General features: G+C 48.1%; 1 long non-coding RNA gene across 1 annotated transcript; it reads right to left on the reverse strand.

Annotated features, from left to right (window-relative positions):
- Positions 1 to 5,943: 5,943 nt before the first annotated feature.
- Positions 5,944 to 7,946, reverse strand: LOC132594202 (uncharacterized). Its single transcript, XR_009560406.1, has 3 exons — positions 7,744 to 7,946; positions 7,492 to 7,547; positions 5,944 to 6,268 (listed from the first exon to the last, which is right to left on the reverse strand). It is a non-coding gene; the product is annotated as an uncharacterized lncRNA (long non-coding RNA).
- Positions 7,947 to 8,220: the final 274 nt, after the last annotated feature.

The raw sequence follows: 8,220 nt of genomic DNA on the forward strand, positions 1-8,220 counted from the left end.
GACATTTTTCTGCTCTGGGTGGGGAGAGGCTCCCGGAGGTGGGGAAGGGGACAATCTTGCCACATAAGGATGATGGGCTAGGAGAGGCGTGGATGGAGTTTCCAAGCCCCGTGGAGACCAGGTGCGACAATGCCAATGTTGGTAGTTGTTGAGGGAGGTGGACGGGAAAGTCCACTAAAAGCCGAGGGAATGCTTGATTCAGGCAGATGGGACCACACCAGGCTGTGGGGCATTCATCACCAGCAAAACACAAAAAAAGCAAAACAAAGCAAAAAAAGTACACCTGAAACTAACACAGTATTGTAAGTTAACTATACTCCAATAAAAATTTTTTTTTAAAGAAAGGGTGCACGCAGACCATCCCGCAGGGGACCTGGGGGGGGCGGGGGGCACACCCGCGAAGCCTCGTTGCCTCCACAATGCTTGCTTCTGTCCCATGAGCGCCTCTGAGCTGGAGGAACGAGGTTGCACTTCAAGTGAACTTGAGAGCAGAAGTTTTCCTCCTCACGACTCCTCAAACCACTTACCCAGCGTGAAACCTCAGCGGAAGCCAAGGATGTTCACAGATCGAGGTCAAAACCTTTGCAGAGGTTCAAGGCAGGACTGGGCAAAGCTTCAAGTATTTTTACTCTTCATTGTTAAAGAGTAGGAAATTTCTCTCCAGGGGACGTGGGTGATAAGGCCTGGGCTTCATGCGGCAATTACCTCAGAATTCTGATCCAGAAATTAAAATGCTAGAAATGTGGATGTGCTAAACAAAAAATGCAGCTATATGTTTCAGCACTTTTATAACGAAGGAAAACATGAACATCCTAAACCTCGAACAATAGGGGAGGGACTGGACAAAAGTCGGTACAGCCCTCGGATGAAAAGCTGTGTAGATATTAAACATAACGTTGAGGAAGATGATTTAATGAAATGAGGAAAAGTCAACAACGCGTGGTTGGAGGGGGGAGTTACAAAATACCATCCCTATAATTGATCGGCACTCCCCAGGTGCTGTGCTATAACCTCGCATTTAATACCTACAAAAATCCCAGGGTGGGTGGACCGCTGTGACCCCTGCAGCCCCACAAGGCTAACCGAGTGCCCAAGGGCACAGAGCTGGCAGATGGTGGAGCCCAAGTGTAAACTTGGACCGTACGTCACTAAATTCCATCAAATGTACCATCTTAGACTCATCCCAGGTTCCACAGCAACAAAAATGAAAGACTGCAAATCTTGGAGAATGACAGCTAACGTCTGTGTTTCCAACTTGTAACATAAAATGGGAAAAATAAGGTTGCATGCAACGGAACGTATCACAGGGTTATTCATGATTAATAATCACAGATCTTAGCCTCGTGCCTCCGTCACGATGAGCCTATGACTTTTCTGGTGTCAGTGGAGGAATTTGCACTCGGCCCACCCCAGGGAGGGGTCAGCAGGGCCTCAGGCCAGGCCTCGCGTCATCTTTTGTGCTGTCTCCAGATGGGACTCACACACCCAGGCACGGAGGTGGTAGGACACCGCTGAATTACAAATGAAATACGATGTGTATCTTACGATGTTGATGGTCAAATGTAAGCATTTACATGGACCGTGAGTTTGGCAACCTTATGTCGTTCGTGTTTAAATACATCAGGAGACTCAGAGAAAAAGCGGGGGAGTGGCCTGGACTCTGGTTGTTCTTTAGGAACCCTGAATAAGCCAACAGTTCTTTAGTTTAGTATGTGACTTTGAATCTGAGATTCCCTGCAACCCTCAGCAAAAGCAAGGTCAGACATGGTTCAGATGAAAACTGTGGTTCATTCGACCAAGGGCATTAAACTGACCCCCTTGTCTTACTAGCTTATTTCTCAGAACCTCTCCCTCCCTCCCTCCCTCCCTCCCTCCCTCCCTCTCTCTCCCTCCCTCCCTCCCTCTCTCTCCCTCCCTCCCTCCCTCTCTCTCTCTCTCTCTCCCTCTCTCTCTCTCTCCCTCTCTCTCTCTCTCTCTCTCTCTCTCTCGCCTCATCTGTCCTTTATGCCGTGCAACCATAATGAACTCAAAATAGCCTTAATATCTGAATTTCAGTACCTTGTAGTTCCTAAATCCCGTTTTGAATTTTCCTCCCAAGTGAATGTCTTCAAGAGTCTCCCCAAAGGATGCTCTACCTGACATACTCACTCCTCTATAGTCTTGGATCCTTGAACTTACCATCGTGTCTTGGGAATCCCTAGGAGGGAACGAGGTGATGAAGCGTTTTCTAAATGTACCAGGGAACGTTTGTTCCCAGATTTCTTCCCGAGACTGAGATTCCCTGGAGCTCACTACTGGAAACACTGGGCCACGCGACCCTCCCCGGCCTCAATCAGTGGAGACAAATGGAAGAGACGGCATTTCCTCAGATGGGCTCCAGTCACATCAGGAAATGAAGAGGCGATGTGTAGGTAGCAGGCATCGGCTAAGGCCCGCAGGCCAGCTAACCTCCCCGCAGCAGGGAAGAGACAGCTTCCACAGGGGCTGTGATCCTGAGTAAGGAATCGGCTGGGTATGGTCTGAGGTCATCGGAGCAACGTGGTTCCCAGTCGCCACTCAGGCTCTCCCCTGTCATACGTTTATTCTCCTTTTAGGGGGACCACAGCATCTTAACTCGGGGTGGTCTCATCCTGGCCTTCAGAAGAACACCCCAGAACCCAGTTATGGGGTTATAGGAGTGATCCGAAGATGGCCTCTGGGTATTGGCCCCTCAGTGGTTTATATCTTGAGCATAAGCTGAGACCCATTACCTGAAGGCTTGCTGGCATCTAACGCCAGTTTTTACACAGCCAATCAGTTTAAAATAGCCGGAATGAGTAAAGTTTTAGTTATTTAGAAGCTGCCTGCTTTGCATACCCCATGAAACCTCACCTCACATCTGCAGGCTACTGATGAGAGCCTTGTGGTTGTAAGACCCCCAAACTGCTTCGGTCCTTCAGTCCTCTGACCCAGAGACGCCCCACCGGGCAGCTGGGCAGCCTCAATGGGACACCCCCCCTCCTGAGGAGTTCCTTTCTTCTTCCCTTTCTGGATGGTGGTCCCTATGCAGGGTCTCATGCTTTGACAGACCTTGTCTCTCATGCAACCCTGTCCAAGAGCCTAATGAAGCTTGCTGTGTGTTACAGCTTCCTGTGATCATATCTTTTTTTCCTAGATCAGCCCCAGGCCCCTCTGACGCACCCCAACGTATAGAGAGAGGTGATGCGTGGAGGAATATTGGAGCTGGTGCACAGAAACCCAGCGATGGCCGTAGGATGCAGGCTGCAGGGGAGGGCAGGAAATCCTCCAGAGAAGCAGAAGCATCCTGGTCGTATCATCATGCAGAACACCCCAGCTTCCTCAAATGACCCAGCTGAAGAGCTTCTTCCAGAGAATCTAGGGTGAGAGTGGTTGGCATGGGTTGCCAGTGATGGGCCCCCAAATGGAAGACCTGACAAAGAAGCTTCACTCGATCCAGCTGAGGGAAAAGACCTGTTATGGGGCTGGATGCCTGGACCACTTAGCTATGGAGCTATGTAAAGGAAGAACCTGGTCCATGAACCTGTCCGTAAGCCTGGTGGCACCAGAGCCCCACTCTCTGCACGCCAGTGGGTGTGCGTCCACTCAGATGACTGCTGGGGCCGTTTTCCTTATTTTTTTTTTTTCTGGAAACGTGAGGTTTATTAGAAAAGGCAAGAAAACTTTTTCTGCAAGCTCAAGTTTCTCTATTCATTTTTTTCTGTTTTTTTATTTTTATTTTTTATTTTTTTGCTGTACGCGGGCCTCTCACTGCTGTGGCCTCTCCCTTTGCGGAGCACAGGCTCCAGACGCACAGGCTCAGCGGCCATGGCTCACGGGCCCAGCCGCTCCGTGGCACGTGGGATCTTCCCGGACCAGGGCACGAACCCGTGTCCCCTGCATTGGCAGGCGGACTCTCAACCACTGCGCCACCAGGGAAGCCCTTCTGTTTTGTTAAATTGAGGTATAGTTGATTTACAATGCTGTGTTAGTTTGAGGTGTGCAGCACAGTGATTCTGAAAAATCTTTTTCAGATTTCTTTTCCTTTCTAGGTTATTACAAAATATTGAGTATAGTTCCGTGTGCTATACAGTAGGTCCTTGTTGTTTATCTATTTTATATATAGCAGTGCGTATCTGTTAATCCCAAATTGCTAATTTATCCTCCCCCCACCATGTTTTCCCCTTTGGGAACTATAAGTTTGTTTTCTATGTCTGTGGGTCTATTTGTTTTGTAAATAAGTTCATTTGTATCATTTTTTTAGATTCCACATATAAGTGATATCCTATGATATTTGTCTTTCTCTGTCTGACTTACTTCATTTAGTATGACGATCTCTAGGTCCATCCGTGTTGCTGCAAGTGGCACTATTTCATTCCTTTTTATGGCTGAGTAGTATTCCATTGTATATATGTACCACATCTTCTTTATCCATTCATCTGTTGATGGACACTTAGCTTGCTTCCACGTCTTGTCTATTGTGAATAGTGCTGCTATGAACATTGGGGTGCGTGTATCTTTTCGAATTAGAGTTTTCTCCAGATATCTGCCTGATGGAGCCATTTTTCGCCCAACAATTTCACCAGCTGATCCCTACTCCCTATTCTTTATGCACAATGTTATGTGTGAATACCTGCGTGAATACCTGAAACCAGTTGGTGTTGTCTTAACAACCACACAATGAATGAAGATCGAGTTCCCAGTCTACACCAGGGGTTGCTTCTATATGGGAAACAAAAGCCATACAGTTCCTCTTACTAAGGTCACTGGACTTTACTGGCTTCTTCCATGATGACAGAGTAAACAGATGACTAAGCGTTTTTGGCATCCAAGGCCATCGACAGTCAGAACCAGACTCTGGGAGCAGTGTACTTTGAACATCTTAACCTCAAATATGTGAAGAGGAGGAAAACTGAAGGTCTCTTAAAAACATATTCATTCACGGCTTCCCTGGTGGCGCCGTGGTTGAGAGTCCGCCTGCCGATGCAGGGGACGCAGGTTCGTGCCCCGGTCTGGGAGAATCCCATGTGCCGCGGAGCGGCTGGGCCCGTTAGCCATGGCCGCTGAGCCTGCGCGTCCAGAGCCTGTGCTCCGCAACGGGAGAGGCCACAACAGTGAGAAGCCCGCGTACCGCAAAAAAAAAAAAAGTAAACATATTCATTCAGTAGCTCTTTAGTGAGCAGTTACTATGGGCCAGGAGCAAACAATGTCACTTGGTCTCTTCAATCTTGATTAGATGCAAAAATAGCCGGGAAATCTTCCCGTCCCTGTATGCCCGCCTCTCTGCAATGTAGCTTTTGTTCCCTCCATGAAGAGGTACAGTCTGTTTCTCCACTGTTTGAATCCGGAGCTGACCACATGACCTGCTTTGGCCAATGGGACATTAGCAGGATGACATCAGCAGAGGCTTAACCCCCACTTGCCCATTGGGGGTTACTCTCCTGCTGCTGGGCACTGTTCCCCATCATCCCAATAAGCCCAGGGAGGCCTGCAGGGTATCGAGAGACCATACGGAGCATGAGCTCAACCATCCCGGCCAACACAGCAAAGGCCCCAGACATGTGAGCCACCCCAGGAAAGAACAGCTGATGCTGGCCCAGACCAGAAGGGATGCCAAACAAAACCCAGCCAGCCCTCAGCATCGTGAAAACCAATAATGTGTCATTTTAAGCCACTGAGTTGGGATGATTTCTTACGCAGCAGAAGCTAACTGATACATGAAGAATCACAGGGATGGGGTTTGGTACCACACAGGTTGTATTCAGAAGCAGGACTCTCTGCCAGCAGAGCAGAGGCAATGTCCTCGGGGGTAGTGGATAGACTTGGTGGCGCTCTTGGTGCTCTGGGGCCTGGAAAACAGGCTTCCATTGCTGGCTCAGCTGTGTCCGTGAAGAAGGAGAGTGGTAAGGTCAGAGAGACTGAGAAGACTCCTGAGCCTCTGTAGGATCCTATAGACATGCCAGATGGACGTGTCCCCTGGTCATGCACTGGATGTCATGCCACGTAAAACTGCTCTGAAACCTTCTAAATTCTCACTCTCAACTTCTACTTACTCATAGCAGCCCGGTACTAGTTTTTGAGCCGGCACCGGTCCCATGTGTGCACAATACTTCCAGCAGCATCGCTGTGGAGAAGGCCGAGCCCAGCCCTGCAGCTGGTACAATCCCTGGCCTGGAACCACGAACTCTCATCTGTGGCATAAGCTTGACTATTAAAATGTTTTCTTTGAACACCGAAACAAATGGTACATTTTCAATCCCCAACGCAAGGCCTATGGAAAATCAAAAAACAAGAAAGTTTTTATGAAGGGCAGAACCCTTGCTTGGGAAGAGCGCTGAATAATGAAAACAATAACTCTCAATGTTCAGCACTTCCTTGTCTAGAAAAAGTAGTTGTACTGGGAAGCATCGTTCTACCACCTGTGGGTCACGGTTTTGATGGCAACGCTGATCTGAGTGCCGGCCCTGCCCCGAGCGCTGGTACAAGCACTGCCCAGCAAGCATCAGCTCTCAGGGCTGCAGGAACTGCACTCCAGCCCGCGGAAGGATGCAGCCTGCTCTCTGAGCGGCCACTCCCCTCCCGGGAGCTACCACTTTCTTAACAACCTGCAGACACCAGGACCACGAAGGGTGTCATTTCCAGAGAAATCTGCAAAGTACTTTAAAGAGTGTCCCTTGAAGCATCTTCCTGAGGGAGGGTCTTGAAGCCTTAAGATTTTCCCTTCATGGGTGGAAACAAAGCTTGACATATGTTGAACTGTTCTTTGGAAGGGGGGAAGATAAGACTTGTCAAAGGGTCAGGGCTGCGGCGGCTCCTTGGCAACAAAACTGCCTGGAGTCCCAGGACATTCTAGAGCCAGCTATCCTCCATCTGGAGAGGATGGTTATCTCTGAAAGCTACCAGCATCTGTCCATTGCCAAGACCAGAAGCTGCAGCAGCATCCCAGCCTCTTCCCCTTCTCTCAACACCAGTTACCCACTGGCCACCAAGTGTTAGCAGCTGCACCTTGGAAATGTTTCCACCACCTTCATTCTCACGGCAACTACTCTATTTTAGGCCCTGGTTTAATTTCTCTGAATTACTGCCAAAGCCAAAGGCTCTGTCCGCCTCCGTTTTGTCACTATCTACTTACCATTAATAATAACAATCATCACCAACTTATTCTGTTCTGGACACTGTGCTAAGTACTGAAATTTTGGCCTGAGAAATAGTTACTATTCCTTTTCACCAACATTTTATTATGCAAAAAATTACCAAAAAATTCGACAGAGTGACCCAGTGTACACCCAAATTCCTACCACGTAGAGGCTCTATCTGCTCCCTTTTAGCGGCATTTGCTTTATCACAGAATTATCCATCTACCAACCCATTTAACTTTTACTCATTTAAAAGTAAGTTGCAGATGCCAGGGTATTTTTCACTCTTAAATAACGTGGCATGAAAATCGTTAAAGTGCAATACATGTTTAACTTTTCTGAGGTAAGATTTACTTACAGTACAACGTGCACATCTCAAGGGCACCACGGGTGGAATTTGATAATTGCATCCACCTGAGTAATACAGAACGTTATTGTCAACCCAGAAAATTCCATCAAGCCCCTTGCCAGTCCATCCCCAGCCCCCAGGGGCAACCACTGTTGACAACTATTATTTTTGGAACTATTATTTGTATTGGTTTTTTTTAACCAATGAGGGAAACAAAGCTAGAAACAGTGAACAATTTGTTCATAGAATCAGTCAAAAAACCTGGGTCTTCCGATCTCCAGAGACCACTTTCTCAGCCCTGTTTTGTCCACGGAGCTTCAGCCAGGTGCCTCTACCGAGGTAGCACTGCCCACTAAGGGCTCCATGGAGCACGCTAAATATTTCTTGGGAAAAAAGTCCATTGGAGGATTTCCTGATGGACATGAGCATCTAGAAGAATTCTAAAGGTTCTGAGAAGTCCTGCAATAAAAAAAAAATCAAAACAGAGCAAAACGAAAACCTGGTTATAGCCTATTTATTAGCTGACTTACATCCTTTTCTCCTGTAACAAAACTTGCTGTGATGGTGCTTTGAAATATCCCCGACATATTCCGTCCCAGGTGACAGGTGGGCTGCACTTTGCAGCGCCTCTAACGAACATGTGTGTTCTGTCCTGTCTTCCAAGCCCTGCCCTACCCCTTCTCACCGCCTGGAATTCTCTCGGCCTCCTTCTCCTCTCTGACTTGTGCTCATCCCCCA

The sequence above is a fragment of the Globicephala melas genome, chromosome 20 (genome assembly GCF_963455315.2).
Source record: "Globicephala melas chromosome 20, mGloMel1.2, whole genome shotgun sequence".
NCBI lineage: Eukaryota > Metazoa > Chordata > Mammalia > Artiodactyla > Delphinidae > Globicephala > Globicephala melas.